At 46.0% G+C, this 6,728-nt stretch overlaps 1 pseudogene; it reads right to left on the bottom strand.

The window, feature by feature from the left end:
* Positions 1-993: 993 nt before the first annotated feature.
* LOC119826035 lies at positions 994-5,540 on the bottom strand (annotated as a pseudogene).
* Between the last annotated feature and the right edge of the window lie 1,188 nt (positions 5,541-6,728).

Below are 6,728 nucleotides of genomic sequence, written 5' to 3'. Positions count from 1 at the left end.
AAGTTTCCAAATTTCCGAACTTACCAAATCCTATATATGGGCCCTGCAAAGATCATGAAGGAAGACTCTCCTCTGAGAATCTCACATACATCCTTTCGATTGTGTTTTACTTTCTCCAATGAGCACCTCTCTATTGATGATCACATCCATGAATAAATATGTTTAAAATTTCCCTTAGCTCCTGTTTTGAGACAGGGTCTCACTATAGCTCTGGCTAGCATGGGGTTGACTATGTAGTGCAGGTTGGCATGAAACTCACAGAGGTCCACCTCCCATTACCTCCAAAGCGTTGGAATTAAAGGCATGCACCACCACACCCATCTTAAAATCCCTTTAATAAACTCCAACTCTGCTTCTTACTGGTTCTTCTGGAAATTCCTTTCTAACAAAGTCAAGGAACCACTTTAACTAAGTAGAGGTTACTGAAAAGATCATCCCAGGTTGGTGTGGGCAGCAGCCGGTCTCCAGCCCACCCCTGCCAGCACTGGCTACCCTATTTGTCTTACATTCATATTTGCTCTCTTTCTCATTCTTTTTAAAACTTTTATAAATATATCTTATGTGATATATAGTTGCCTTACATGTGTGTATAAAAGCCTTTTTCCCAAATGCTTGAAAGTAAGCTGTGGAAATAAAACAGTTATCTGAAAATATTTCAGGACTTATCCACTACAAACAAAGACTCCCTTGAATGACTTTACTAAAATTGCTGATATTTTAACTTTAAATGATAAAATACTAATGGTGGCAGGTAGCATGCTGTTGAATTTTTAACAACCAGCTATTCAGACTTTTATTTATTTTATTAATGACAGGATGTTGAAAGGGATTGTGCTGGAGAGTACGTGGAATATGTGAAGAACTGAAAATGGTTAGATATCAAATTTGTTGCATAAATGTGTGAAATTCTCAAAATTAAAATAAAAAATGAGGCCCTGGTTTTTTATATCTGCTATTGAAGTCAGGATCTAGACATCCCCAGACAAAAATAACTTAAATACAGTTGTTACAGGCTTGTTGCTGCTGCCTGATGTGCAATCCCCCTTTCCCGGCGTGGGGGGTTGGGGGAACTAGGGGTGAGAAGATCTGGAGGCAACAACACAGATTCTGAGAGATTCCAATACAGAAGCTCTTTATTGTACACAGGCTGGGGGTTTTTATGGGGTTAGGGAAATTAAGCTGCTGCAGGAGTGTTTTTGGTTGGTCCTTTTGAAACGGGCAGTCGCTGCTGGCATGTTGTGATTGGCTATGAGTGTGCATCATTAGTTACTGTGCTTTTGGTCCACTGACAGGTTGTTTGGGCCAATTTTGCTTATTCATTGTGAGTTTGCATGCACTTCCTTGTGCTTACGCTATTGCCCTGCCTCATTCCACCCTTTTTATTTTATTTTTATTGAGTGGTCTAGTGGAAGTTTTGGATTTTTATAACCCCACCTTGGGGACCCCCAGCATTTTGGGCTATGTCTCTCTTAGGTTGGCCTGCCAGACAGGCTCTTACCCATCTTTGACTACCTGTTCTTGAAGGGTGGGGTCCCTGGAAGGTCTTAAGTAGTCAGAATCAAGAGGAGACTTTTTTGGAAAACTAGGGTTTTAAATGGCCTCCTGTATTTGTGTTAGCCAAGCATGGACCACCTCCATTGGAGGTTTTGGTCCAGTGTGCTCCGTAGTCATTAACACCAGAAGTGTTGCCTTGTTCACATGCTGTTGTCAGGATCTTACTTGTAGGAGAAACTTAAGCAGAAATATTCGAGCCACCACCACAGCTCCCATGAGGCACCATGCAACAAGTTTAGATGGTTCAACAGGGATTTTATGTGATCCCGCACTTGGCCAAAGAACTTTGTAGACAAATCTAATAGCTCAACTTGGTTCAAGTTAAGTTGCATAGGTTCTGATTAAATGTTTACAGCTGGGTAAGGGTAAACCAGGTAAAAGCTTGTGCAAATTTTGAAGGGACAAATGAAATTGCTGATGGAAGAGCTTATCCTGTTCCAGCAAAGGCAAGAAAACACTGTCGTAGTCATAATTAGGCAGTTTACTCTGTGGTTGCCTGTGCTAGCGTTCCTGGCAGCCCCATATGTGATCTGCTATGGGATATGTGCCGATGGTGTCCTCTGGACTGTAATAAGTCTTGAATAGTTTGCATAGTTTGGAGATGGAATCCTTTTGGTACTTCAGTTTTTCAAAAAAAAAATAGTATTTTGCATGCTTGTGTAGCATAGCAGCTATCTGCAAAATATTTACAGGTTCTAATTGGGTCATTTCCAATATCTTAAGGACCACCAAATTCTAAAAGGGGAAGGGCAGAAAGTTGCCTGTCCTGAAGGAAATGATTATCCAGGAAGCCCATACTGTACCTATCAATCATTTTAAAACAGATTTCCTCTCTAAGTCATTTGTTTTTCTTGGTTTTGCTTACGACAATGTCTCTGAAGTCTGTATCTATAACTGTAACTCCTGGGTCAAGGAATACAGCAAATACCAGGAGTGACTGCTGACTGGCATGAAGGCCAACAAGTGGTTTATTTTCATAGACTGTCCCGGGAAGCTGGCTGAGCACATAGAGCATGAGCAGCACAAACTCCCTGCTGCTGCCTTGGCTCTGGAAGAGGATGTAAAGGTGTTCCACAATGCTCTCAAGCTAGCTCTTAAACACACCAAAGTCTTTTAATTAAGGTTGGCTCTATTGTTGTTCAAGTAACCTCAGCAGAGAGAACAAAAATATTGGAACAATTGTCTTTTTAAATGGCATCTATTATGCTTCTGAAATCAAAGAGATCTGCCTAGTGGACAAGAATCAGTTCACCTCAACCATTGCAAACCAAGGCACACTACTTATCTTCATGAACAAGGAGTATGAAGCCTTTGTCCAGTCTATCATTCATATCAGTACCTGCTGGGAGTTTCTACAGTCTCTTGCCCAATGATAGATAGCCCTTTGGCATTTAGGGAATAGATCTCTGGATGAGCCCTGGTACAATTCCTACATAAGTGGCCAGACTGTCCACATCCCCAGCAAGTACAGTGTGATAGGGAGGAATTATCATCCTTGCCAAGGTTGGCACTCACCAAGGCATTGATGGAAGCTGTAAGGGATGAAATGGGCCTGTTCTGTGTATCAATATCACAACTGGCCAAGACCACTTAGGAATATTTTCATCTTTAAAAGGCGTGATGACATCACTGGTGTGGTGTTGAGCCCCTCCCAGGTTAGATGTTTAATAAAAGTATCCTTAGTAGGGTCAGATGGAACACACTTTTCAACAGCATTGGTGACATGGGTCAAAAATTCAGTAAATGGTTTCTCAGCCTGGTGGACAAGATTGCAGAGAAGCCTCCACTGTCCTGGGTTGTACAAAGTTTGAGGGCCTTAAAGGTTAGGTTCGACACTTGTTGGAAATAGGAATGTAGGCCAGTCATGGATTGTGAGACAGGATCAGTGTATTGTTCACAGCCAGTAAGCATGTCGAGGGTGACATTAAGTCCAAATTGTAAGTTTGTATGAGCTTGGAACTCTGCTGCATCATCATAGGCTGAGTGCCACTGGAGAAAAATTGGCCTTTAAAATAGAGTACCAATCGTAATGGGTTTGAAGCTGCATGGCCCATTGTCTGAGTACTTGCTTAAAATAAGGAGAACTGAGGTAGCATCAGTCACCCTCATACACACTTGCCTGGCTCCCAGCCTGCCACCAAGACTGCTGCCACTGGGAGGGCACATAGCTGACAAGGACAACATCACTAGAGTCTCCAGACTCCACAGGGATGGGATGCACCTAGAAGTGATCAAGCATATTGAAAATGGACCGGAACCACAGATGTTGGACTGGGCACTGACCTTCCTCATTCAGTGACAAAAGCAGGTGCTTGGCCTTGCCCAAGAAGTCAAAAGTGAGGACATAGTCACCATGTCTTGTCTCACTGCGACATACCAGGAAAACACCATGGGAGCCAATGCCTCCTTCCAGCACTGACTGGGCAGCTTTGAGTCAAGAGAGCCATGGAAGCAAGGATATCCTGAGAGGGGCTGATCCCCACCAGTGCCCTTTGACTCCCTGTGGAACATGAATGATCCTGTGGCTGCTTCTAGAATATCCAGGGGAGGGGAGGGAGTTGAGAGGGGATGAACTGTCCCTGCTGGAGACACCTGCTCAATGGGAATCCGAGGGGACAATTCTGGAGGAAGCAGTTCCCTTGAGTCAAAGTGGGAGGCAGAACGGAGGCAGAACTAGGGGAGAAGGACACTGACAGTCTGTCAGAAAGGCCCCCATTAGCCCCCTGTGACGGGTGGGTCCCAGCAGCAGATCTTTGCTGGGCAGACTTTCTGAATGATTCAGGCAGGGCAACTCCAGGCTGTGTGTGTTTTCCTTTGTGAGGAAGGAGGCCCCAGGGGCGTGGGGAAGGTCATGGGATTGGGGCTGATAGCAGGGCAGAGTCCTGGACTTACGCACTCCTGGATGTCAGGCACTCAGGCCTTCACAAGAAGTGTATCAGTTGTCTCCAGAATGTACTCTGAAGGACCTTCTACCTCTACCACAAATGTATTATCCCTGTCAGGCATCTCTAGGGCGTGGCTGTGTAGAACAGCATTCCCTGTTCTATTATCAGTGAAAGTAGAACAGGAAATTCTGAGTCGGGGCCAGGATGCCTTGGGTGGTGTGAAGAACTCCAAGGGACTTCCTCCTCCTCCTTCTTCACTTTGGAGCAGTAGGTAACACTTCTGCCACTGAGAATGCCCACCTTCCCCTGAGGTCAGCCTAGCTATTCCTCTTCCACAATTCCTGCTGGTCAAGGAATTGACCCATAAAGCTGAGCAGCTCTTATCTTTGTACCATTCCTGCTCCATCTCTCAAGATTCCCCCTCCATGACTCAGTCTCAGCCTCTCAAAGGGGTGAGTCCATCTCTCCCCAGGGGATGTCCCCTACCAACTGACCCAGCACCATCAGAGGAATTAGAGTTGCTGTTTCCACGTAGGACTGGAGGGCCTGATGTGGCCTCCAGAGGCCCAACTGGGGAGGAAGTGTCGACGGTCTCTTGCCACTGCCGGAAGCCTTATTCAGAATCTCTGACTGAGCTACCCACTGAACGGAGGGAAAAGTGTTTCTTGAGTTTCGACTTTGAAAACGTTGTAGAGCAGAAAGAGACTGAGGAAAAAAGGGGGCCAGTTAGATCCTCAGAAGATAGAGATGGGCCCAACACAAGCAGGAACCACCTACCCTGCAGCGTCAAGGGACAGTCTTGTGGTGGTACAATCTCCTCACCAGGGCCAAGACAGTTAGGAGGGTGAGCCCAAGGCCCCTGCAACTTCATCTTCAAAGTGCTGCAGGAATAGCTCAGCACAACGGCCAGGAAAGTCCGTTTCTGCTCCAGGTTCTGCATATTGTGAGTGGGGGGCCAGGTAGAGGTGAAGACGGCAGGCAAGATCCAGGACAGCAGCCCTCACATGGGACTCAGAACTCTTGCCAACTTCGGGGAGGGAATGATGGCAGCACTGGTGGAGAAGGAAAGGCCCTATCCTCCAGGGAAGGGGCACCATTCATGATGGGCCCTAGGAGGCGCCTATGAGGAGGGGCAGCAAATAAGAAAGTGACCACAAGACACGGGGTGAGCGTCAACAATCGCATCTAGTCCCCGCGCTCGCTCAGCTCCAGGATCAAGCCAGTGGAAATAGACGTCCCAATCCTGGAAGGGAAAGGGGATTCAACCACAAACAGCTAAAGCCTTTCCATGAATTAAGAGACTGGCCACTATCGTAATTAGTTGAGAAGAGAGACTAGGAGAGGAAATTGGACAGTCCATGCGCCAAAGAGTGGTCAGGACTCGCCTTAAAACAGTGTGGCCCCGGGGCAAAAGCCTTCGGTTGCTCTCAGGCCCAGAGGGAGTCCTTAGATGAACAAGGACAAAAGGAAAAGTAGTTTGTGGACTGAGTGGGCTGCTTACAGTGAGGGACTTCCGTAGTTTGTTAGGCCGCTCCTGTATGCTCACACAGTATCTCCAGGTAAAAAGAACCTGGCAGAGGATGCTTTTTTGGTTCTACCTCCTGGGTGGTCAGCCTTTATGTGGATGTACTGGGATGAACCCTGTTGCGATGGAGAGTTCCTAACCAGGAAGATAAACATGGGAAAGAAAAGAACATTTAGAGATAGGAGAAAAAGCCCCAACTCACCAAGGACTTAGAAAATGAAAATTGGGGTCAACTCACTGAAAATAGCCAAAAGGGGTAAACTTAAGACGCCAGCAGAGAGTCAGGCTGGGCACAGCAGCCAGGGCAGCAAGCAAGAAAGAAAAATACCCTAAAGAGGGTAAGGAGGACCCAAAGAGTGAGCAAAAGGAAAAGGTCCATCTACATTATGTGCCAGTTGTAGTTGTTGTGGGCTTGTTGCTGCTGTCTGTTGTGTGATCCCCTTTTCCTGAGGTGTTGGGCAGGGGGTGAGAAGATGTGGACGCAATGACACAGACTTCAGGGGATTGCATTATTGAAGCTCTTTATTGTAAAAGGGTCAGGTTTCTTTTTTATGGGACTAGGAAAAATCCTGCTGCCGCAGGAACGTTTTTGGTTGGTCCTTTTGAAATTGGCTATTACTGCTGGCATGTTGTGATTGGCTAGGAGTGTGCATCATTAGTTACCATGCTTCTGGTTCACTGACAGGTTGTTTTGCCCAATTTTGCTTATTCATTGTGAGTTTGCATGCACTTGCTGCTGCTTGTACTATTGTCCTGCCTCACTT

The sequence above is a fragment of the Arvicola amphibius genome, chromosome 11 (genome assembly GCF_903992535.2).
Source record: "Arvicola amphibius chromosome 11, mArvAmp1.2, whole genome shotgun sequence".
Taxonomy (NCBI): Eukaryota; Metazoa; Chordata; class Mammalia; order Rodentia; family Cricetidae; genus Arvicola; species Arvicola amphibius.
The sequence above is the reverse complement of the archived record's forward strand: the minus strand, read 5'-3'. Positions and strand labels throughout refer to the sequence as shown.